This window comes from Thalassophryne amazonica, chromosome 11 (genome assembly GCF_902500255.1).
Source record: "Thalassophryne amazonica chromosome 11, fThaAma1.1, whole genome shotgun sequence".
Taxonomy (NCBI): domain Eukaryota; kingdom Metazoa; phylum Chordata; class Actinopteri; order Batrachoidiformes; family Batrachoididae; genus Thalassophryne; species Thalassophryne amazonica.
Window position 1 is genome coordinate 53,536,392 of NC_047113.1, and position 26,935 is coordinate 53,563,326.

The window sequence follows — 26,935 nt, forward strand, 5'->3', positions numbered from 1 at the left end:
TGACTTTTATTATTGTTTACTGTTATTGTTCTCATCAGTGCTGTGCTGCAAATGGAACCTTCATTTCCCTGAGGGACCTCGCCCAAGGGATCAATAAAGTTCCATCCATCTATCCATTTATCCATCCATCTATCAATGTAAGATGTTAATTGGATCTGCCTTCAGGTTTGTTTCATGATGGGCAAGAAAGACCACAACACTTCCAAATTATGACAACAGTAACAAATGTGGGAAAACTTCAACAAAAACAAAAACCACCTGCATCAATTCAACAGGTACTTGCATCAAAAAAATGTCTTGCAAATTGAGAAAACACAATGACACAGAACACAAACAAACATGGCATACAGCACATGCAACAAGTTAATTAGATAATGGGTCTGCTGCAATTTCACACTATGCATCTACCCAGAACACTTTTACTGATGATTGTTCAATGCATCGCAAAATTTCAAAATGTATATCAAACAGTAAAATCTTTAGTTGTTGCTGTTGTTTGTCTTTTGGCTGCTCCAGTATGACAGTGGAACCTGTACAGATTTGAATACGGATTTGGCACAAGTGGCTTCTGTGTGGCTACTCTACCATACAGGCCTGATTGGTGGATTGCTGCAGAGATTGTTGTCCTTCTGAAAGGTTTTCCTCTCTCCACAGAGAAATGCTGGAGCTCTGACAGACTGACCATCGGGTTCTTGGTCACCTCCCTGACTAAGGCCCTTCTACCCTGATCACTCTGTTTAGACGGGCGGCCAGCTCTAGGAAGAGTCCTGGTGGATCTGAACTTCTTTATTTACAGATGATGGAGGCCACTGTGCTCACTGGGACCTTCAAAGCAGCAGAAATGTTTCTCTACCCCTTCCCAGATTTGTACCTTGAGCCAATCCTGTCTCAGAGGTCTACAGACAATTTCTTTGACTTCATGCTTGGTTTGTGCTCTGACATGCACTGTCAACTGTAGGATCTTATATGTAGACAGGTGTGTGCCTTTCCAAATTATGGAAAAGGCTGTGAATACTTACGTACATGTGATTTCTTAGTTTTTATATTTTTAATAAATTGGCAAAAATGTCAAAAATCTTTTTCATGTTGTCATTATGGGGTATTGTGTGTAGAAGTTTGAGGAAAACAATAATTTAATCCATGTTGGAATAAGGCTGTAACAAAACAAAACGTATAAAAAGCTGTGAATACTTTCTGGGTGAACTGTAAACAGCGGTGCAATTAACAGTGCAAATTTCCTGGCTCCTCAGATCATCATGACAGTGAATCACCTCAGGAAACTCTACTCACCTGGGGTGCCAAGCATTGCCAGTTTTGTGTTGTGTGTAATAAATCTGTAAAATCTGCCACATGCAGTAAAATACGGCTGGGATTTCATGTATCCAATGAGCTGGACTGTACTTTAGGAGGAAAAGGTGGTGCAGGTAGAAGCAACTCCTTCCCTATTATTGGGGTTAATAGCGCCGTTCTTTCCCATTCATCCCAAATAGCAAATCAGGGCGCGTTGTGAAGCATCAACAGCTTTAGTCATGTTCGAAAGTCTTTAAACGGGGTATTCCTGGTAAGCACGACTTGAAAGTTGTTTGATTGTGCTCCATCAGGGTAAAAATTTAAAGCACAAGTAGCATTTGCTGCAGACTGAGGGTACAGCTCCTTACTGTCATTTTCAGGCAGGTTGCACTTTATAAGCCAGCCTTTTAGGAGCTGGAGTAAGCCTTATCATTCCACTTTTACAATTTTTTTGGATTGAATAGAATTGAACGGCGCCCTGTGGAACAGGGGTGTGAAGCACCAAGCGCAGAAACAGGCCATTTCTTACAGACATGAAAATGATTTTACATCCGAGATGTCACCTCAGAATTTATGGGGTACTTTTGGCTACTAACTGTAACATATTTCTGAAGACACCAGGTGAACTTGTTGCCTTGCTGCAAAAGTGTACAATTTGGCCCCTTTAAACTTGAATCCAGCTTTAAATCATACATTATTTACACCCTTGATAAGATGTGGCATTGTTCAGTCAAGCGTGTACGCTGAGCATTTCCCAAAGATGCTGAAAATCCAGCAGAGATTTCCCTGACATTTCACAAAGTGACAAAAACAATATTCATCATGCTGACACGGCTTCAGTTCTAACCTCTGTGTGTTATAGAATAAAATCCTTTTAAAATTGCCCAATTATTTGAAAAGCTCCAAGCACATCAGTATCTCTCTTGTTCTCTTTTCTGGCCAGCAGTACCTGGAAGGATGTTTGCAAGACACTATGTGAATTTAATACAAAGGGAATTTAATATCATCACAGATATTACATGAAGCTTTGCAGAATTTCAGAGCAAATGAGGAGACAGTTCAGCTTTGCCGATAAAGCGTCAGAAGATCAAACCCACTGTGTCACTGCACCATGTCTACATGTTGATATTAATCTGATGCCATCATATTACTGCGCAGCAATAAGACCGCTGGGATTTATTCCCATTACAGGAGCTCTGCACACATTTACGTTTCATTTCAGCTCCATAACGTGTGGCGCTTACCTCAATAGTGCCGTCCTGCTGCACTGCTACAACTCCAGTCCTAGACTCACATTGTTAAAACTGTCACTGGTGGTAACTGGTGGTGCAGATATTATTTGCCGTCTGCTGGATTGTAGGAAATGTGGAAATAACTTGGGCACGCCGAGAGGGATAAAGAAAAACAGGGAGGAGGAGGAGAAGACAGAGGTATGGGACAGACGAGTGGCCGAATAAGCAGAATACTTCTCTCTTGGTCAAAGACTTCTCTGTCCCTGTGCATTCCTGCTCACACCTACCTGGTCTCTCCCCACGCTACCCATGTGAAGAAAAGGCCATCTGGCTGAGCTGTGCAACCCACACACACACACACACACACACGGACAGAAAGAAGCTGCACTTATCATTCTGGTTTTCATTGGATCACAAAAATATATAAAAAATATGAACCTCACATTCTTACGGCAGGAGCTCAAATTGTTTCTTTAAGTGATGAAAAGATGATTTAAATTAAAAATCAAAATTAACTGAGTTACGAGATTGTCAGTCAGTACTTAAAAAGTCCAGTGGTAGAGTTAACTACATATTAACCTTCAGCTGCTGCTTGTTTGTGGGTTTTTCTGCCTTCAGTTTTGTCTAAAAACCTATAGTCCCACAGTCCCGTTTGAACCGTGGGATTGATATCGTGGGATTTGACCACTTACTGGGGCCTCTGTTCCATTGCGCAATATATCACAGCATAACTTCACACAGATAAATGTGTACTGTTTTGTTTTCGGCTGCGATCACCAAAGCAGTCGCCTACACAGCTAACCAGAGTAGCTCCATTCAGAGAATCTGGAGAACTTTCTACACATAAGCGGCAAGGCCAAAAAGCAACACTGAATGCCAGTGACCTTCGATCCCTTAGGTGGCAATGCATTAAATCCGACATCATTGTGTAAAGGATCTTACTGCGTGGGCTCAGGAACACTTCAGAAAACAATTGTTAGTTAACACAGTTTGTCGCTACATCTACAAGTGCAAGTTAAAACTCTACCATGCAAAAAGCAAAAGCCATACATCAACAACATCCAGAAATGTTGCCGCCTTCTCTGGGATGAGTCCACATTTCAAATTGTTTTTGCTTAAATTTTCATTGTTACGCAGATGATACCCAGCTTTATCTATCCATAAAGCCAGAGGACACACACCAATTAGTTAAACTGCAGGAATGTCTTACAGACATAAAGACATGGATGACCTCTAATTTCCTGCTTTTAAATTCAGATAAAACTGAAGCTATTGTACTTGGCCCCACAAATCTTAAAAACATGGTATCTAACCAGATCCTTACTCTGGATGGCATTACCCTGACCTCCAGTAATACTGTGAGAAATCTTGGAGTCATTTTTGATCAGGATATGTCATTCAATGCGCATATTAAGCAAATATGTAGGACTGCTTTTTTGCATTTGCGCAATATCTCTAAAATTAGAAAGGTCTTGTCTCAGAGTGATGCTGAAAAACTAATTCATGCATTTATTTCTTCTAGGCTGGACTATTGTAATTCATTATTATCAGGTTGTCCTAAAAGTTCCCTGAAAAGCCTTCAGTTAATTCAAAATGCTGCAGCTAGAGTACTGACGGAGACTAGAAGGAGAGAGCATATTTCACCCATATTGGCCTCTCTTCATTGGCTTCCTGTTAATTCTAGAATAGAATTTAAAATTCTTCTTCTTACTTATAAGGTTTTGAATAATCAGGTCCCATCTTATCTTAGGGATCTCCTAGGGTTTTTAGGGACCTCGTAGTACCATATCACCCCAATAGAGCGCTTCGCTCTCAGACTGCAGGCTTACTTGTAGTTCCTAGGGTTTGTAAGAGTAGAATGGGAGGCAGAGCCTTCAGCTTTCAGGTTCCTCTCCTGTGGAACCAGCTCCCTATCGGATCAGGGAGACAGACACCCTCTCTACTTTTAAGATTAGGCTTAAAACTTTCCTTTTTGCTAAAGCTTATAGTTAGGGCTGGATCAGGTGACCCTGAACCATCTGTTATGTGTCGACACGGATTGAGGAGCGAACCTGCGTCAGACAGAACCCAGCGCTAAAAATAACCAGAAAGCGGTTCCAACAACAAAAACAATTTATTTTTCACCTGTGCCTAAATAAAATGTACAAAACCAAAACCAACGTCCTTCTGGAGGAGTGACTGCTGGCACGCTCTCCAGCGCCCGCAAGGAGAGAAGTCCGGCGCTCCTGGACCCACTACCACCAGACAAACACCCCCCAGGTGGACACGACAAACTGACTCTCTGTGAAGCAAAGAAGATGTGAGGTAAGTCAGCAGTTACAACAATGTCTTTCAAAAGACACACGCTATCAGCAACACATTCAGGTCTGTACTTTTTATCTTTATGCAAATGAGCAGCTTCTCACAACAAGTGGAGGATCACTTATCCTGCACGCCACAGCAGTGAGAAGCAAACTGCACAATTCTCATCACAATTCAAGTATACTGTGTAACAAAACACCAAGCCACTATCAACAATTAGTCAAATACTTAACCACCTTTAATGTGTGCTGACAGCATGTGTCCTCACCCTTCCTTGCTTCATGGCTCGATGTGTCAAACCCAGGTGCAGTCCTCAGCGTCTCACAAACGAACATCACGAGGTCGAGTTCCCGGCAGTTCTGCTTGAATCACACATGCCTTAAAAGCAGAACGCCATCCAATTATCTGCTTCAGCTGAAAGTCTTTAAGGTTGCATGTGAGCACCAGTCACAGGTGCTTCACATGATGTTGATGAGGGTGAGAATTCTTCAGCCAGCACCTTCTCCACAGACAAATCAGTTTCCATGCCACCTGAAGAGCAAAGAAAAGAAAAGAACACCAAAACATCCAGCCACACCCCCCAACACACAACACCATCCCTTAGTTATGCTGCTATAGACTTAGACTGCTGGGGGTTTCCCATGATGCACTGTGTTTCTTTCTCTTTTTGCTCTGTATGCACCACTCTGCATTTAATCATTAGTGACTGATCTCTGCTCTCTTCCACAGCATGTCTTTTTCCTGATTCTCTCCCCTCAGCCCCAACCAGTCCCAGCAGAAGACTGCCCCTCCCTAAGCCTGGTTCTGCTGGAGGTTTCTTCCTGTTAAAAGGGAGTTTTTCCTTCCCACTGTCGCCAAGTGCTTGCTCACAGGGGGTCGTTTGACCGTTGGGGTTTTTCCTGTAATTATTGTATGGCTTTTGCCTTACAATATAAAGTGCCTTGGGGCAACTGTTTGTTGTGATTTGGCGCTATATAAATAAAACTGATTTTTTTTTTTTTTTGGAAATCATGGATGTCATGTCCTCTGGACAAAAGAGAAAAAAGACTATCCAGATTGTTACCAGCGCAAAGTTCAAAAGCCAGCATCTGTGATGGTATGGGGGTGTGTTAGTGCCCATGGCATGGGCAACTTACACATCTGTGATGGCACCATAACTGCTGAAAGGTACATCCAGGTTTTGGAGCAACACATGCTGCCATCCAAGCAACGTCTTTTTCAGGGACGTCCCTACTTATTTCAGCAAGACAATGCCAAGCTACATTCTGCACGTGTTACAACAGTGTGGATTCATAGTAAAAGAGTGCAGGTACTAGACTGGCCTGCCTGCAGTCCAGACGTGTCATCCATTGAAAATGTGTGGCGCATTATGAAGTGCAAAATGTGACAATGGAGACCCCAGACTGTTGAAGAACTTAAGTCGTACATCAAGCAAGAATGGGAAAGAATTAATGTTGAACTAATTCAACAATTAGTGTCCTCAGTTCCCAAACGCTTATTGAGTGTTGTTAGAAGGAAAGGTGATGTAACACAGGGGTAAACATACCACTGTCCCAGCTTTTTTGAAACGTACTGCAGGCATCCATTTCAAAATGAGCAAATATTTGAACAAAAACAATAAAGTTTATCAGTTGCAACATTAAATATCTCGTCTTTGTGGTGTGTTCAATTGAATATAGGTTGAAGAGGATTTGCAAATCACTGTATTCTGTTTTTATTTACATTTTACACAATGTCCCAACTTCATTGGAATTGGGGTTGTATAGTCCAGATCTGATTCCAGTGACAGAAATTCTCACGATGGTCCACAATGCAAGCTGATCCACCAAGACAAAAAAAAAAAAAAAATCAGCATTGGCAAGCAAAGAAATCCTGCCCAAAGAAGAGAAACCAACAAAAAGGCACATTAAATCTGAGTTTGTTTGCTAGGTGGCACCATGTGGAACGTTGGAGACTCAAGGCTAGTTTAAACAAAGTTAAGGAGATGTTATACTCTTCTTCAGTGTGCCGAAGATCTTAAATAAGAAGGCATAAAGTTTCTGAAGGAAATTTCCGTTTGAGACATAAGACACAGAGTTATGGTGGTTTGGTCTGTTCCATCACAGTGAGAGAGCTGTGGGTTTGACACTGCCTGCAGCATTTCTGTGTGGAGTTCACATTCTCTTTGTCTGCATGGATTTACACTGGATGCTTCAGTTTCTCACACAGTTTTACAGTTCAAAGATGTGCAGGTTGGGTATGGGGCATGCTGCCCTGCTACAGTGACCTGTATGTTTGTTGCAAGTGCATGGAGAAATATGAGTCACATACTTAAGACAGCAGACCAAAACCAACATTTTATAATGCACAATTACAACATTTCACAGACATGATCATTTGCATTGTCTTAAATAAAATAAAAAAACACACAAAAAACTGAGCCAGCAGTCATACAGATGCTGAGAACTTAGCAGCTGAGCATCACTGACACCGCTAACCATCGATAAAAGGTCAAGAAAGTACAAGATTCTACAAAATGATGAGTGTTAATACACAATACACAGTGAAAGTATTCACCTGTGTTTCTGAATGTGTTTGTTTGTGTGTCTGTGTGTGTGTGTGTCCATGTGTCCTGGCTTTCGTAGCAGACTGTCAGTCTGATGGGGGTTAGTAGACATCTGAACACTGCTTCCCTGCAGCTTTGTCCTGCTGTGTACCACAGTGTGCCAACAGCCACTGGTTAGAACACACACACACACACACACACACACACACACACACACACACACACACACACACACACACACACACACACACACACACACACACACACACACACACACACACACACACACACACACACACCATTCAGGTCAGTGCCACTATGCTGATGATGCAGAATGAAGGAGCTGATCTTCCCTTCACAGCTGCAGCTGTCACACACTGCTGGGGAGGCTACAGCAGTGACACCAGAAGTCTACAGCTGCATGCATATTCACAAAGAACATCCTCGAACACTGTCCTCGGATACAAAAGCCATGAGTGTACACAGAAGGTACCAAGGTAAAGTTCTAATCCATTACTGCAAAGAGCTGCTGTTCAGTTGTTGTTATATTACAAAAAATACAATGTATAAAATACATTTCTTGTATGGACTTTGAGAACTGATTTAGGGTAATTTTGGGGTGCTAATCTGAATCTCGGCTCAGATTTCCTCTATGACATCATGTTTTTTTTTTTGCAATCTACGTGTTCCATATTGACAGATTACACAAAAAGTGCTCATTCGCTCATGAGTTTGACGCCACTAATCATGCACAAAAGCAGCTTCAACAGCATAGTTTTCAAACCAGGTTCACAAAATGTGAACAAGAGCGAAGAGGTGTGCGAGACATGATGTGATTGGCTAAAATAACACCAGATTCAGATTTGGCGTCCTCAAATTACCCAAAATCTGTTGAAAAACTCCATGCAAGAAAAATCGTGTTGACCAGTGTTTTTGGTTATCCAGACCTTCAGCTTGGCTGTGCATCCCAATAAATGTTCTGGGGTTATTCCACAGAGTGCCGTTCCTTCCTGTTTAATCCCAAAGATGGATGAAGATTTGGTGGTCAGAAGAGCAGGAGGCTTTCTACAAATGATGTACTCAACTCCGTCACCTCAGAAATCATGACAGGACAGATGACTGTTGCTCCCATGAACAGTCTGCTCCAATGCAATCCTTTTAATTGCCCAAAAACCTCTCATTCCTGTTACCTACTGACTTCCCCATCTATACAGCAATATACCAGGTTCAGGTACATGACTGTTAAAGGCAAAGACAGATGATACTTTAATTGGTGTAATTTATGCTTTATCCGAAACATATGATTAATTGGCTAAATTCAACCCTTTGCACACTATGCCTTACACTGTACCCAGATTACTCACACAGGAAATAGCATGGTGGAGTGAACACCCCCAAATGCACATGTATTGTGCACTTTAAACTGTGGTATAGGACCTCCCCCTGAGCAAGCATTTTGGCAACAGTGGTAAGAACAAAGTGAGGGTTTTTTAACAAAGCGGAAGAAACCTTATGCAGGCCAACTCAGTGGGGTGACAATCTGCTTTGGCCAACCTCACAATAATAAAACAAATTAAAACACACAAGAAAGAACTTCCAAACATGCAGAAAAAGAAATGTTGCATTCAAGCAAGCATACGAGGTGTATGTAAAATGTATGCAACCTTATTTAATCCTACGGAAACAAATGAAGTGTAGGAGTTGTCAATTGGTGGAGAGGTGTAGGGAACTTTCTTGAGCATTTGTGAATTTTTTTCTTGTGTGCAGAGCATGTCAGACAAAAGCACCAAGCCAAAGAGTGAACACATGTACTGCACCTCCGTCAGATTTTAACATAACAAAATGACTTGAGGAGTGGAGTTTTGATGGAGGATATGGGCATATGGAGAGTTCATTTAGGCTTTACTGGCCAAAAACAACACTTTCAGACTTCCTATTCCACTGATATTGCTCTCTCTGATTTTTGGCTGTTCAAAACCACACTAAAAGGGACTCAATTTCAGTAGTGAGAAGACTTCATGCAGAATGTGATGGCCCAGCTTGACACCATTCCAAAAGAGGACTTCCAGAATTGCTTCTATCAATGGCAGAACTGCTGGGAGAAGTGTGTGTGATACAGTAGGGAGTCTGAGGAATCACAGGAGTGTTCCTTTTGGGCAGAAAAGCCTGACTCTGCTGAGAAGAATGAGCAGCTGCTGGATTTCCAAACACAGTTGCTTCTCCTCCACTGTCAGTTGCTTGGGCACAAATTTCACTGACACTCTCCACATAACCAAAACGTCTGTCAAAATGGAACTTGTGCTAATCCCTACATTCTTTGCAAGTTCTTGCATGCTGACACGATGGTCATTTATGGCCAAAGCCAGCATTCTGTCAATCACTTGGTTATTTTGGCTTGTAGATAGCCTCAAGTCTTTCCATCATGAAAATTCAACTGCTCTCTGACTGATGTGCTCTGTCAACAAGAAAAAATTCATGTATGCACAAGAAGGTTTCCTACACCTCAACACCAAAAGACACCTTGCATGCTGTATTTGTTTCTGTAGGATAAAATGAGGTTGGATACTTTGTGCATGCACCTCGTATATACATACAGAGTCCAGCGGTCATGAGGACTGATGTCTTAAAAGACAACCAAGAATTGAAGAACAGAGTGTGACAGAAATGAATTACAACTGCTGAGTCAGCCTTTTTGTCTTGATGTCAGATCAGTTATAAAAGAGAAAATGTCCTAGTAAATGCTAAGCCATTCAACCTATTAGAAGAAATTTCTTGTTAGCGGTAACCCAACTGACTCCATTTCAAATGCCCAACCATAGCTATTTTGCCACATAAAAAAATAAGTAAATAAAATGCATTTCTGACAGTGTGACTGATCCGAATATAAAGCTGTTACCTCAGCTTGGTTATTTGAAAGCTGGCGCACACATTCCCAAAAGTGATCCCCAGTCAGTGAACTTCCACAGTGTTTCACTTTTGGCTGCACTGAGTGCTTTATGTTGAACTTTTCAGAAAGGAACTGTCTGCTAACTGCACCGCCTTTTCTGGAATTCAGTCAGATGGAGCATAAGGAGAACTGTTTTGCCATTTCTCTTTAAAGTCAGTGATAGTATGTCACCCAAACTCCTGCTGCTGCAGTCCTTCATGACATGAACTCCATGCAATCTGGTGCTCCCCTTAAAACTTCATTTCTTCTGTTAAGTATGGTTGAAACTCCTTCCCATCAGACAGTTGCACTGCTAAATGTGATGTGTGTCAGACAGCAGCAGCAAATCCACCGCTCTGCCGCACCTGAAGCAAGGTCGCCAACTGGAGGCCTGCGGGCAGTGTTGCCACTGTTACTTTGAAAAAGTAATCCAATTACTGATTATGCCTTGAAAAGGTAACTTAGTAACTTTACTGATTACCCAATTTTAAAAGTAACTAAGTTAGATTACGAGGTACTTTTCTAGTTACTTTCACCAGCTGACGACAACACCCCCACCACCACCACCTCAAAATAAAAATGATCACCCGTTTTGCCAATCCTCACTTCATAGTCACCCTTTCTTGACTTCAATGAACATAAATACTTGTTTAATAAAAAACTAAAATAAAGACAACTTTCTTCACCTCATATTTAACTGCTGACAGAACTGTAAGAGTAAAACCATTTCTAACCTACATTGTTTATAAATGTAACTATTAAATTCTTTCTAACATTTTTCTACCATTTGAATTCTTTCTAAACATTTTAGTTGTTGAAATTATTATTATTATTATTATTATTATTATTAAGTAGTATTAGTAGTAGTAATGGTATGAAAAAATGTCTTCAAAAGTGGATCTTTAATCTAGGGTTGCTATAGGGAGCCACGTCCAACCCACATCATGTCATCCTCAGAAAGAGGCTTGGGTGCATTTGGGTGGAAAAAAGTGCTACTATTTGTGCATCGTGGATCAGCTGTTTTTAACGAGGACACACACAGAGCAGCACAGTTTTCAAGAAAAAAAGCATAAAATATCTTTGTAAAACCATAGCTGTTTGCGTCACTGCGCTTTGACAGACAACTGTTCTTCGCCTCCGAGATGAGCTGCACAGTGGATGCGGCTCTGTGCTCACAGCTCACTGAAAAAGGGCAGTTCAGACCTCCCCCTGCATCTCGTTGGGACACCTGTTTTAAAACTGTGATCGACCCACAATACAAAAATAACAGTAACACACAGTGACTCGGAGAAGTTACTTTAATCTGATGACTGATTTGGAAAGATTAGCGTGTTAGATTAGTCATTACTGAAAAAAGCGGTCAGATTAGAGCAACGCGTTACATGCATCACTGCTTGCGGACCACACTAGGCCCGGCCTTCTTTTGTGTGAACATGCTTCACCAGGGTGCCTGGAACTAAACTTTGAAGAAAAAAGTGGACATACACCCTAAGTGACTGAATGAGTAGAAAATTAATTAATTGGGGTTTGATGTTGGATTTCTTTTCCACTTCTGTGTCTCACATTAAAGAATAACATTTAACACCAGTTTTCATCAAATTTATTGCAGCCTCAACATGAAAGTGACTTTAAAGTCCATTAGTGACAATGAAAATGTTCAAACCAGATTGTTTAATAAAATCTTGGAAAGTGAGAGGATGTCTGAGGAGTGGCGATGAAGTGTGCTGGTTCCTATTTTTAAGAATAAGGGTGATGTGCATAGCTACAGTAACTACAGAGGCATTAAGCTGATCAGCTACAGCATGAAGTTATGGGAAACAGTAGTAGAAGCTAGGCTTAGAAAACAGGTGAAGATCTGTGAGCAGCAATATGTTTCATGCTGGCAAAGAGCACTACAGATGAAATGTTTGTACTGAGAATACTGATGGAGAAGTATAGAGAAGGGAAAGAGTTATATTGTGTGTTTGTGGATTGAAAGAAAGCTTATGACAGGGTGCCAAGAGAAGAGCTGTGGTATTGTATGAGGAAGTCTGGAGTGGCAGAGAAGTACATGAGGGTAGTGCAGTACATATACAAGGATAGTGTGACACTGGTGAGATGTGCAATAGGAATGACAGACCCAATCAAGGTGGAGGTGGGATTACACCAAGGATCAGCTCTATGTTCTTTCTTGTTCACAATAGTGATGGACAGGTTGACTGATGAGATCAGACAGGAGTCTCCATGGACTATGATGTTTGCACATGACGTGATCTGTAATGAGAGTAGAGAGCAGGTTGAGTCTAGCCTGGAAAGGTGGAGATGTGCTGTGGAGAGCAGGGGAATGAAACTCAGTAGGAGCAAGAGTGAGTACATGTGTGAATGAGAGGGAGCCAAGTGGAATAGTGGAGTTACAAGAAGTAGAAGTGGTGAAAGTAGATAAGTTTTAATTTTTGGGGTCAACTGTTCAAAGTAATGGAGAGTGTGGTAGAGAGGTGAAGAAGAGAGTGCAGGCAGGGTGGAGTGTGTGGAGAAAGGTGGCAGGAGTGATTTGTAACCGAAGAATATCTGCAAGAGTGAAGGAGAAAGTTTACAAGACAGTAGTGAGACCAGCTATGTTGTATGGGGGCACTAATAAAAAAGACAGGAGGCAGAGCTGCAGGTGGCAGAGCTGAAGATGTTGCGATTCTCTTTGGGAGTGACGAGGATGGACAAGATTAGAAATGAACATATCAGGGGGACAGAGGGACAGCTCAGGTGGGACAGTTTGGAGACAAAGTCAGAGAGGCAAGACTGAGATGGTTTGAACATGTGCAGAGAACGGACCCAGAGTATATAGGGAGACGGATGCTGAGGATGGAGCCACCAGGCAGAAGGAGAAGAGGGAGACCAAAGAGGAGGTTTATAGATGTACTGATGAGGAAGTATAGAGAAGGCCAGAAGGAGTTATAGCCCGACAACCAGCCTGAATTAGGCTGGATACTGGCCGCCATATAGGAGAGAGAATTCCCACTCTTAAACGACAAATAGGAGAGCAACGCTCGCACCACACCAAAGTGAGGCTGACATCTAATGTGCTGTGGCGACACCTAAGGGGACCAGCCAAAAGAGAAAGGAGAAGAAGAAGTGACAATGAAAATGTACTTTGTGCTCAGTACAGAAATTCCAAATTCCAGGTGACACGCACAAACATCTAACACCGCTCGCATGGCACTTAGAAAATGTGTGGCCATTTGCATTCTTGGCACAACAACAGTCTGCAGACAATCATTGTCGTACTGGCAGTGAAATTTGTCTAAGTGCCCCACGAGTGTGACTTTGGTGTGTGTGCTAAAAACTAACAGGAGGTGTGGCCGCCTCCTGAAGCGGCTGTGGAGATCTGTCATTCTAGACATACCAGCTGGACAGTACTGTGTTTGGACGGACATGGACTAACAACTGACCACTGTGACGCACGTGTTTCTGTTTGCTGTCATCAAGTGGACATAAATAAAAACATACATCACTGTGGCAACAGACTGGAGAGTGAGCGAGTGCACAGCGAGCACACGGACAGGCTTCCCTCAGGTTGAAACGGACCATCAGATCATAACACGCAGCAGGTGATCTGACTGTCACGTCACCCATGTGACCTCGGTTCCATATGACGCGGTGCCCTGCGGTGTACCACAGGCCGGCAGGACATGCACCAGCAGATGTGGACATGAATGAGAAGAGCGAACATGTCATTTCATGACTGTGCGTAAGTGACCATGGGTCATCTACAGAGGAACAGACGGATCATATTTGTATTGCCCGCTTGATGACAGGGATTTAATACAATGCAATGATTTATATGGTGCGTCATTTTTATTTTTTTTAATACGTCCATGTGCTTCCTGATATGAGGCACTTTCCAGCACATGTTACAGGACAGCAATGGTAGCTCACTGGTAAACTTTCCGACTGCAATCAGAGCTTTTGAAAGGGGCTTGAATCCTGCGGGTTTGAATCCTGTGGGTGACATGTATTTTTTTCCCTTTATTTTCTGCTGGTAAAAGCTGCTGGGAAAAGCTGCTGTGTTCCCGCGTGCACTGAACCATCGCAGCATGTATTTTTCTTATTTTTATTTATTTATTGTTTTCTTCACAGCAGCTGCACAATGTGTAACCACATCATGCATGACCCATCGCACTAGCACCGTGCACGCCTGCCCATCTGTTTTGCCGTATTTGACCAAACTTTACACTATGTGTAAAGGGGCCCTAAGGGGTGCAAATCGACCCAGTTCAAGGATATCATGAGATCACAGAGATTACTGTGAGCTGGGTGTATAACTTGTACACATTGGACATATCCCAAACTATTTAAACAGTGTGGACAATAGGCCTTTTCACACTCCATATCTCAACAGTTCCTCACATGTTTGAGTCCTAGAAGGACATTTGAATGATTGGCCTTTTCTGTGCAATTTAAACCATTTTAACTGAAAATATCCAGCATTTCCTCTCTCACCCATCTGCATTCCAACACAGTATGACAGTATGTTCAGCAGAAAAAAATACCTGCAGTGGAGGGGATGCTGGGAATTGTTAAATGGAAGAAAACAGGGGGGAAAGGTACAAACAACTCTTCAGAAAAACAGGCTCAAAGGGCACTCAATAGAGTATACTGTACATCCTCAACATGAACCATTGCCACCAGCCATGTATATCAGCACAAATTATCCATCCCTGTGTGGTTGGTTTTTTGAACAAAACAGACTGAGAAACCTACATAAGCAGCCTGGCAAAACAGTGTTTGCAGAATGTAGAAAAATAAATTCTTACAATTCAATCAACAGACCAACTAACGCACAAACAGTGAATAACATAAATGCACACACTAGTATACATGTTTACAAAAGCAAAATTTAAAAAAGGAGGAAAAAAGAAAGTCCCACGCACTTCAAAGTAGACAGGCTATACTCTCTGAGTCCCTGCCGGGTATTGGCAGCTGTCAAGCTGCTGCTGTTGGCCCTGAAACATTGCTGCAATCTACCCAGACCTGACTCCTTTTGTCTCCACACATGTGGCAGAGTGATTTGTGATCAGAGGCAGCCAAAAGATCAACAGAAGCAAATTAGATTTCCAGCTTCGCTTCCCTCGCTATCTTCCTCCTGCACCCGCATCACGACTGCACTTTCGCACACTTTGTGCCCTCCAACCAGATATTTCATTATCCTTCATACTTTTTATCTTCTCAGTGACAAAGTAATTTCTTCTTCGGAAGCGAGCGTGCTCTCCGTGCACTTATTTGTATTTGCATCGTCACTGGAATGACAATGGGAGCAGCTGTGAAATAATCAGCGAGCATTACCGTCATTACCTCAAAGAGCCTGAAGAGGAAGCATTTTATTTTAATGAGTCCACTCACCGGGCCTCATTTATCAGTGTTTCGTTGTTATCGTCTTCAATTTTATGGAAAGCATCAAATATGAGTGCAAGTGTAAATTCAACAAGTTGAGACTGTGGCCTGCTTCCGTAGACATGTCCAGACAAATCATAGAGGGATATTCTTTGCAAACTTAATACCCATTACTACAGTGGATGATGCAGAAATTGAGGATGGCCCAGTGGTTGTTCCAGCAATATCAAAGATTTCATGTCTGCTACATGCAACGCATGTGCAATGTCTCAAACCTAAACCTACTTCTAGGCATCTTATATATTTTTCTGTGAAGGCTCTCAGTTGGCCAGGTGGTTTCCATTGTAGAGAAGCTTGAATCTTTGACTGGACTGGGTTGCTTGACGTGAGGACGTTTCGCATCAAATCGCAGAAGCTTCCTCAGCTAAAATTCTTGCTCTGGTAGTTTGACTTCTGTCTTGACTCTTGTAGAGAAGAATAACAGAAGCTACAAAAGCTGGAGTATTAAACCTAACCAGACCCCTTCTACCGAGAGGCAGACTGCTATAGGCTAATGACTAAATAATTGCTCTAATTAGCACCTATTGTGCTCTAGTTGGCACCCTCCTAATGACAGGGTAGCTGTCCCTCCTAACGATGGGACTGACGCCTCTCCTGATGACGTGAATGACTCATTACCATGAACAAAAGACTGAAACTGCTTAGACCTGAGTACCCCATTGTAAACAGGGGACAAAGTATGTCTCAGACCCCTCCCCGGTTAAGGCTGGGTTTCAAATGTTTCACATACAATGGCTCCTTCACTCCTCTCTCAAACCATTTCTTTTCTCTGGCTAAGATTTTAACTTCCTTGTCCTCAAATGTGTGGTTAGTGTCTTTAAGGTGGAGATGAACTGCAGACTGAGGTCCACCGGCGCCCTCTCTGTGGTGCTGGTATAGCCTTTTGTGCAATGGCTGCTTAGTCTCACCTATGTAGTGTTTGTTACAATTTTCCTGACATCTGATAGAATACACTACATTGCTCTGTTTGTAACTAGGGATCCTGTCATTAGGGTGAACTAATTTCTGTCTCAAGGTGTTAACAGGTTTAAAGTAAACTGGGATTTTGTGCTGTCTGAAGATCCTCTGTAGTTTTTCCCCTACTCCTGCTAAATAAGGGAGAGACACTCCTCTTCTTCTTGGCTCCGTCTCCTGTCTGTCTGGTCTCTTTGTTCTTTGAGACTTCTGCACTTTATCCAGGGACCATCGTGGGTACCCACATACTGTGAGGGCTTTCCAGACATGTTATTGTTCTTTAGCCTTTCCCTCTGTAGTTGTGGGCACCTGTAGGGCTCTGTGTTGAAGAGTCCTGATCACCCTGAGCTTGTGTTCAAGAGGGTGGTTTGAGCCAAAGAGCAGATATTGGTCAGTGTGAGTGGGTTTTCTGTAAATCCCTGTCTGGAGCTGCCTGTTCTCTCCAATCGTAACATCACAGTCCAAGAAGACTAAATGGTTGTTTCTGGCATCCTCACGTGTGAACTTGATATTGAAGTCCACCGAGTTGATGTGCTCTGTAAAGGCCTCCACTTCCCGTTGCTTGATTTTAACCCATGTGTCATCGACATATCTGAACCAGTGACTGGGAGGGATGCCCGTGAAAGATGTCAAGGCTCTCTTCTCCACTCGCTCCATGTACAGATTGGCCACAATGGGGGATACCGGAGACCCCATCGCACAACCATAGATCTGCCTGTAGTAATTCCCCCTAAACAGGAAATACGTGGTGTTAAGACAGATCTCCAAGAGTTGGCAGATGTGGTCTGGTGTAAGTTTGGTCCTTTCAAGTAGAGACGCATCCTCCAGCAGCCTCTGCCTCACTGCTGAGATGGCCTCAGCAGTGGGGATGCAGGTGAACAACGATGTCACATCAAATGACACCATAGTTTCATCTGCCTCCAGCTGAAGGTCCTTGATCTTGTTCACAAAATCTTGTGTGTTATCCACATGGTGGTCTGAGTTACCCACTAGAGGAGCCAAAATCCACTTGAGGTGCTTGGCCAAATTGTAAGTGATGGAATCTGTGCTACATACAATAGCCCTGAGTGGCACATCCTGTTTGTGGATTTTGGGCAGCCCATAGATGCATGGAGTTGCGTCCCCAGGGTACAGTCTGTAGTACACTTGCCTGTCGATGAGTCCCTCTTTCTCCAGGTTTTGGAGGTAGTTAATGATTTTTTTCTTATAACCGCTTGTGGGGTCTCTCTTCAGACGCTCGTATGTATTGGAGTCACAGAGCAAGTTGTTCATCTTGGCCTCGTAGTCTGATGTGTTCAGGACCACCGTGCATCGGCCTGTTTAGGGGTCACTGAGAAATTTAGTCCTTTAGCGAGCACATCCTTTTCTGTCTGTGTAAGAACCTTGTTGGAGAGATTCTTTACCCAATTTTCCCTGTTATCACTAATTTGTCTGGATGTATCTTTATAAATGCCCCCAGTGAAAGTAAGCCTTTTCTGTACTACAAGGTTGTGAAACTTCCCGATTTGCCGCTCCTTACTTTTTAAATGCTCAGACATTTCAATTTAAACTATGAACTTTTTGATCTTATTATGGGCCTCTTCCCACACTAAAGTTTCTAACCTTTGGGGTACTCAGGTCTAAGCAGTTTCAGTCTTTTGTTCATGGTAATGAGTCACTGACGTCATCGTCATCGGGCAACTGTTTGTTGTGATTTGGCGCTATATAAAAAAAAAATTGAATTGAATTGAATCGAGAGAGTCGTCAGGAGAGGCGTCACGAGAGGCGTCAGGAGAGGCGTCAGTCCTATCGTTAGGAGGGACAGCTACCCTGTGATTAGGAGGGTGCCAACTAGAGCACAATAGGTGCTAATTAGACCAATTGTTTAGTCACTAGCCAATAGCAGTCTGCATCTCGGTAAGTTGGGTCTGGTTAGGTTTAATACTCCAGCTTTTGTAGCTTCTGTTATTCAGAGTCAAGACAGAAGTCAGACTACCAGAGCAAATAACGCACCAAACGCACTGTGAGTAACGCACCAAATTTGTGAATTTGGTGCGTTACTCTCTAACTTGTCAACTAGTGCAGATAACATTCTGATCATTGGTGACTTTAACATTCATATAAATAAGCCTTCTGAACCACTCTGCAAATCATTTATGGAAAATGTGGATGCATTAGGATTTTGGCAATGCATTCAGGACTCGACGCACGATTCAATTTCAATTTTCAATTTATTTTAATTTATACAGCGCCAAATCACAACAGAGTTGCCTCAAAGCACTTCACACAGGTAAGGTCTAACCTTACCAACCCCCAGAGCAACAGTGGAAAAACTCCCTCTAAGGAAGAAACTTCAAGCAGACCAGACTCAAAGGGGTGACCCTCTGCATGGGCCATGCTACAAACATAAATTACAGAACAATTCACAGACAAATATACAAGAAATGCTATTGGTGCACAGGACAGGAGGATCGCCAACACGAATATAACTCCCATCTCTGGATGGAGCTGCACCTTAAACAGGGAGAAAAAACAGAATCAGGCACCAGAAAGACAAAAGATACTGTATAATTTGCCAGCATTAATCAACAAGAAAAACAGAGAAATACTAAGGTGATCGCCAGCCACTAGCCGTAAACATCAGTAAAAGACCCAGAATTTAGGTAAAGTTGACGCCGCAGCCCTCTCCAATAATAAATAATAAATGAATTAAAAGAGTAAAAAGCGTAAAACAAAACTGTACCAGTATGCTAGCCATGTGAAAGGGAAAATAAGAGCGTCTTAAGTCTGGACTTGAAAATTTCTACAGAATCTGACTGTTTTATTGACGCAGGGAGATCATTCCACAGAACAGGGGCACGATTAGCAAAAGCTCTGTGACCAGCAGACTTCTTATTCACCTTAGGGACACAAAGTAGTCCTGCACCCTGAGAACGTAAGGTACGTAAGGTTTAATTAGGTCAGCTAGGTAGGGAGGTGCCAGTCCATGAATAATTTTATAGGTTAGTAGCAGAACCTTAAAATCTGATGTCACTGGGACAGGAAGCCAGTGAAGGGATGCCAAAATGGGTGTAATGTGGTCAAACTTTCTGCTTCATGTCAAAAGTCTGGCTGCAGCATTTTGAACCAATTGGAGACCCCTAATGCTAGACTGCGGTAAACCAGAAAATAGAACATTGCAGTAGTCCAATCTAGAAGAGATAAATGCATGGATCAGGGTCTCAGCATCAGCCATAGACAGGATGGGAGAATCTTCGCTATATTTCACAGGTGGAAGAAAGCATTCCTAGTAATATTTCTAATGTGGAGGCCAAAGGACAACAAAGGATCAGAAATTACCCCAAGGTTCCTCACTTTGACAGTGTGATGTATGACACATGAGCCGAGGCTGAGCGTTAACTGGTCAAATTGATGCCGATGTCTCACTGGACCAAGAACCATCATTTCATTCTTAACAATGTTTAAAAGTAGGAAGTTTCTAGACATCCAACTTCTCACTGCTGCAAGGCAATCTTCTAAGGATTTTATGTGAACGAGATTACCAGCAGTTATTGGCATGTATAACTGAGTATCATCTGCATAGCAGTGAAAGGTAATCCCAAAGCGCCGCAATATGCACCCAAGGGGTGCTATATAAAGGGAGAAAAGCAGGGGGCCTAAGACAGACCCCTGTGGAACCCCAAATTTCATGTCACTAAGGTTAGAGGTAGTGTTACTGTACAAAACACAGTGAGAACGACTGGTCAAGTATGACGTCAGCCATGTAAGGGCACTCCCAACTATCCCAAAATGATTTTCCAGCCTGTCAAGTAGAATATGATGATCCACTGTATCAAATGCAGCACTGAGATCTAACAGCAGCAGAACCATAGTGGTGTCCGAATCCATTGTAAGCAGAAGATCATTCACCACTTTAGTGAGAGCCATCTCTGTGGAATGATATTTTCTAAAAGCAGACTGCAGTGGCTCAAAGAGATTATTCTAAGATAGTCTACGAGCTGCCGTGACACCACTTTTTCCAGAATTTTACAGAAAAATGATAGATTTGATATCGGCCGATAGTTTTTCAATATACTAGGGTCAAGCTTAGGTTTCTTAAGTAATGGTTTAATCACTGCAGATTTGAAACATTTAGGAACAGATCCAGAAGTTAAGGAAAGATTAATAATTTCCAGCACAGTCGGCCCAAGAGTGGGCCACAGGTCCTTAAAGAGTTTTGTTGGTATAGGATCAAATAAACAGGTTGTACTTTTTGTTGACATTACGAGTTTTGTCAGCATGCCGAGTGAGATACTATCAAATTCTTTAAATCTAGGAAATACCTCAGTAGTGGCGCCCACCTCAATAGCAGGGTGTAGTGGCTGGGTTAAGGCATGCCAGGATATGTTTAACCTGATGTCTTCTATTTTCTTCCCAAAGTAATCCAGGAAATCTTGTGCTGTAAAAGGAGAGCAAACTAGAGGTGGTTGTCCATGCATAAGTGTTGCCACTGTGTCGAACAAGAACTTTGAGTTATGCTTGTTTTTGTTGATCAAATCAGAGTAGTAGGTCCGCTTTGTAGCCAATAATGCATGCTTATAGTCTAAGATAGCATCGTGCCACGCAAGGTGAAATACTTCTAATTTTGAACGATGCCATTTCTGTTCCTGACCTCTTGCTTTATGCTTGAGGAAGACGCAGATAATCATTGAACCAAGGTGACTGTGATTTGGGGGAGCGTGGTTTTAACACAGGTGGTGCAATCATGTCGAGTGTAGTTTTGAGCACTGAGTTTAAACTATCCACAAGTCTGTCTACTGACTGGGTATTTGTCAAATGTGAAGCTAAGATATCAGGCAGTCTAGCTTCGAGTTCAGTCTTGGTTGAGGAGTTGATGCATCGCCGTAATGATATATAAGGTTGTTGTTCCACTAAACACGGCAGCAAAACTGTAAACTTAATAAGTGAGTGATCAGACACCACTGATGTAAGAGGCACGATGTCAATATTCGTGACAGCAATACCACGTGTTCCAGGGTATTTCCACTAATGTGCGCCAAATCCCGAATGCACTTCCGAAATCCTAATGCATCCACAATTTCCATAAATGATTTGCAGAGAGGATCAGAAGGCTTATTTATATGAATGTTAAAGTCACCAATGATCAGAATGTTATCTACACTAGTTGACAAGTTAGAGATGAACGCACCAAATTCATCTAAGAATTCAGAATATGGGCCAGGAGGCCTATATACAGTGACAAAGTAATACGACTGATTTTTATTCTTCTGACCTTGGCAATGTGTAATATCCTGAGCAGAGCGGAGAATCAGATGCTCAAATGAGTTATATTTGTGACCCCCACGTTAGTGAAAATACTCTGGATTTGGTTCTCACATGTGGTATTGCTGTCACGAATTGACATCATGCCTCTTACATCAGTGGTCTCTGATCACTTACTTAATAAGTTTACAGTTTCACTGCCGTGTTTAGTGGAACAACAACCTTATATATCACTAGGGCGATGCATGAACTCCTCAACTAAGACTGAACTCGAAGCTAGACTGCCTGATGTCTTAGCTTCACATTTGGCAAATACCCAATCTTGTGGATAGTTTAAACTCAGTGCTCAAAACTACACTCGACATGATTGCGCCACCTGTGTTAAGACCGCGCTCCCCCAAACACAGTCACCTTGGTTCAGTGATTACCTGCATGACCTCAAGCATAGGCTAGAGGTCTAGAATGGAAATGACGTAGTTCAAAATTAGAAGTATTCCACCTTGCGTGGCGTGATGCTATCTTAGACTATAAGTATGCATTACTGGCTACAAAGTGGACCTATTACTCTGACTTTATTAACAAAAACAAGCATAACTCAAAGTTCTTGTTCGACACAGTGGCAACACTTATTCATGGACAACCACCTGTAATTCGCTCTCCTTTTACAGCACAAGATTTCCTGGATTAATTTGAGAAGAAAATAGAAGACATTAGGTTAAACATATCCCAGCATGCCTTAACCCAGCCACTACACCCTGCTATTGAGGTGGGCACCACTACTGAGGTATTACCTAGATTTACAGAATTTGAGAGTATCTCTCTAGGCATGTTGACAAAACTCGTAACGTCAACAAAAAGCACAACCTGTTTATTTGATGCTATACCAACAAAACTGTTTAAGGACCTGTGGCCTGCTCTTGGGCTGACTCTGCTGGAAATGATTAATCTTTCTTTAACTTCTGGATCTGTTCCTAAATGTTTCAAATCTGCAGTGATTAAACCATTACTTGAAGTAGACCTGGATAAAAATAAATGCAGTCAGATCTTTGGACCAAAAAATGACTTATATTTACACATAAGATCCTTCTGAATGTAGTAAAGTAAATCTGCAAGCCCAGATCTGTCATTCAACGGAGAAATCTTCATTTAAAAATGACAAATATACAGCTAAAATTTAGCCCTCAGCAAAACTGTCATCACATCCGGGACGCTGCCGAGACATCAGGGAAAAGACCCTATCCCAGCATGCATTGCGCGCGCCAACTGTAATTTGTGGATTTACGTCAGTTTGCATCTGCACCTTTTTCTTGTCTTATACTGAAGGATCTACTTTTTTTAAAACTTCATATTGTCTTGCAGCACATTTGGTGAGTACACATTTATTTTATTTGTGCTTAAAAATTATTTTGGGGGACTTTTTCATATGCCCGTTTGATTGAGTGGTGTCTCATTGAAAATCTACTGTCTTTCCTCTCCGGTGTTACCGTCGCGGGATACGGAGGCGGGACCCGCAAAGAATTCAAGTCATTAAAAAGATATAAACCTCTCTCAGCGACCACGGAGCTCTGCGGCTCCGATTACCGAGACGTGAGGTGCTGCGGAAAGTCTGTCCTTGCAGCAACAGGTGTCATCAGCCGCTCCGCATCAAAACAGCGAGCGTATTCTCTGGACTTGTGCCAAGTTGGCTGCACCTCCATTCAGTAGACAGGGACATGGTGCCGGCTGCACAGCAGACACGGGGGCGATGTGAGTGGCCCGCTTCGGAGTTTACCGAGCACGCAGACTCAGTAAGCGCAGCGGATGCAGAGAGCAAGGCGTTGGGGAAGAACGGCGCCCGCTGTCGATGCCACCACTGATCTGAGCATGCAGAGCTGTATCTCACATTCATTGCAGCTTACTTTTGGATGCTGAAACCAGGATGTGTATAACAGTAACATTACTAACAGATAAAATCAATTTCAATGCGGGATCGGACTGAAGGCGGGAGCGCTCCGTCTTCTGCTGGACGTCACTGCAATGACCCGGATGTACAAACAGCTTTCGCTGAGGGCCAAATTGTAGCTGCAAATTTGTCATTTTTAAATAAAGATTTCTCTGCTGAATTACAAATTTGGGCTTGCATATTTACTTTACTGCATTCATAAGGGTCTTATAAATACATATCAGTTATTTCTTTCTGAGATCTGACCACATTTATTTCAAAGCAGGTCTACTTTAAGAAACCTAATCTTGACCCTAGTGTAATGAAAAACTATCAGCCAATATCAAATCTATCATTTTGCTCTAAAATTCTGGAAAAAAGTGGTGTCATGGCAGCTCATGGACTATCATACTGAGAATGATCTCTTTGAGCCACTCCAGTCTGCTTTTAGAAACTATCATTCCACAGAGACGGCGCTAACTAAAGTGACGGATGATCTTCTGCCTGCAATAGATTCGGACACCTCTCTAGTTCTGTTGCTGTTAGATCTCAGTGTTGAATTTGATACCGTGGAGCATCATATTCTACTTGATAGGCTGGAAAATAATTTTGGGATTGTTGGGAGTGCCCTTGCATGGTTGACGTCATACTTGACCAGTCGTTCTCACTGAGTTTTTCACAGTAACACTACCTCTAACCTTAGTGGCATGAAATTTGGGGTTCCACAGGGGTCTGTCTTAGGCCCCCTGCTTATCTCCCTTTATATATATATATACCCTTGGGCACATATTGCGACATTTTGGGATTACCTTTCACTGCTATGCTGATGATACTCAGTTATACATGCCGATAACTGCTGGAAATCTCATTCACATAAAATCCTTAGAAGATTGCCTTGCATCAGTGAGAAGTTGGATGTCTAGAAACTTCCTACTTTTAAATGCTGATAAGACTGAAATGATGGTCCTTGGTCCAGTGAGACATCAGCATCAATTTGATCAGTGAACACTTAGCCTATGCTCGTGTGTCATACATCACACTCACAAAGTGAGGAACCTTGGGGTGATGTTTGATACTACATTGTCCTTTGACCTCCACATTAGAAATATTACGAGGACTGCTTTCTTCCACCTGTGAAATATAGCAAAGATTCGTCCAATCCTGTCTATGGCTGAAGCTGAGAACCTGATCCATTTGTTTATCGCTTCTAGATTGGACTACTGCAATGTTCTATTTTCTGGTTTACCGCAGTCTAGCATTAGGGCTTTCCAATTGGTTCAAAATGCTGCAGCCAGACTTTTGACACGAAGCAGAAAGTTTGACCACATTACACCCATTTTGGCATCCCTTCACTGGCTTCCTGTCCCAGTGAGATCAGATTTTAAGGTTCTGCTACTAGTCTATAAAATTGTTCACAGACTGGCACTTCCCTACCTAGCTGACCTAAGTAAACCTTACATACCGGCCCGGGCTTTGCGTTCTCAGGGTGCACGACTACTCTGTATCCCTCGAGTGAATAAGAAGTCTGGCGGTCATAGAGCTTTCTCTTATCGTGCACCTGTTCTGTGGAATGATCTCCCTGCATCAATAAAACAGTCAGATTCTGTGGATACTTTCAAGTCCAGACTTACGACACACTTATTTTCCCTTTTGTATGGCTAGCATGCTGGCATTGTATAGTTCTACGCTTTTTACTCTTTCAATTCATTTTATTTGGAAACGGAGCGTGCCACAGCCTCAACTTTACCTAAATTCTGAGTTTTTTATTGAAGCTTAGGGCTTGTGGCTGGCAATCACCTTAGTATTTCCTGTTTTTCTTGTTGTTTAATGCTGACAAATTATCTGTATCCTGTATTTCTTGTCTTTCTGATGCCTGATTCTGTTTTTTTCTTTCTGTTTAAGGTGCAGCTCCATCCAGACATGGGTGTGGTATTTATGCTGGAGACCCTCCTGTCCTGTGCACCAACAGCATTTCCTGTATATTCATTTGTGAATTGTTCTGTAATTTGTGTCTGTAGCATTCCCCAAGCAGAGGGTCACCCCTTTGAGTCTGGTCTGCTTGAGGTTTCTTCCTCAGAGGGAGTTTTTCCTTACCGCTACTGCTCTGGGGGTTAGTAAGATTAGACCTTACTTGTGTGAAGCACCTTGAGGCAACTTTGTTGTGATTTGGCGCTATATAAATGAAAATAAATTGAAATTAAAAACTGAAATTATGAGCTATATATGAGAAACCTACATAAGCATCCTGAATAATGCAAATATTTACAAAGTGTTCTTTAATTGGCTGAAATTGCATATATATGCTAATTAGTGTAGGCAAGTTATTGGCAAGGCCCTACCAACAGTTTAGGTCAGGTCTGGAGTCTTAGCTATTTTGGGGCGTTTTTGACTAGTTTTGGTTTTACCTTCATAATTTACCTTAACAAACTGTTTACCTGGCCTTGTTTGGTGTCATTTTTTTCAGCACAACCTCACCTGTGTGGCTTTACAGTTTTTCCTTTCATTCTGACATAATGCAAATTCATCCCAAAACCTAAAATTCGAATCAGAAAAAAGTTACTGTTATTGTGAAAGCCAAAAATATTTTTTTAACAAATCATTTTCATAACTTAGAATATAAATATGAATTGTAAACTTCAAAAATATATGTAAAAATGTAGCATAAACAAAGTTATATACAACAATTCACATTGAAATGCAGGAAATGTTTCAGGTGTTTTTTGTGGCTATTTACATGCAATAAGATGCCACACAAATTATATTTGTACCGCTCAGAAAAACAATTCCTGTTCAATGCACATCAGAAGCTCCAAGAATTTGTACAGATATTCCACCTCAATATGTGTATTTTTCCCTCATTCCTTGTTTTTGTAGAATTTTTAATGGTACTGGTACAGACTGTCCTGGCTGTGTTAGTGGCCAGAAAAAAAAAATCAATAGAAAAAGGTTTTTTGGTTTGGACTTTGGGGGTGGGGGGTCTCTACCTGAGCTCCTGTGTTCTACGCCTCTGGAGCCTGCTTAGTGCTGGGGCAGTGTGTGTCTCCACCCTGCTCTGCTCCAAAACTTGGCGCTGGAGCAGAAAGGCATGATTCCTGGAGATG

General features: G+C 42.2%; 1 protein-coding gene across 3 annotated transcripts in view; it reads right to left on the bottom strand.

Moving 5' to 3' along the window:
• The window catches only part of drp2 (dystrophin related protein 2), a 437,530-nt gene that overhangs the window by 215,924 nt on the left and 194,671 nt on the right, over positions 1-26,935 (bottom strand). Inside the window, exon 1 of one of the 3 annotated variants that reach the window (XM_034181708.1) lies at positions 2,535-2,651. The exons of the other annotated variants lie outside the window; for them this stretch is intronic. The gene's annotated coding sequence lies outside the window, so the exon portion shown is untranslated. Of the gene's footprint in view, positions 1-2,534; positions 2,652-26,935 lie in introns of those variants that run through there. 3 annotated transcript variants of the gene reach the window in all.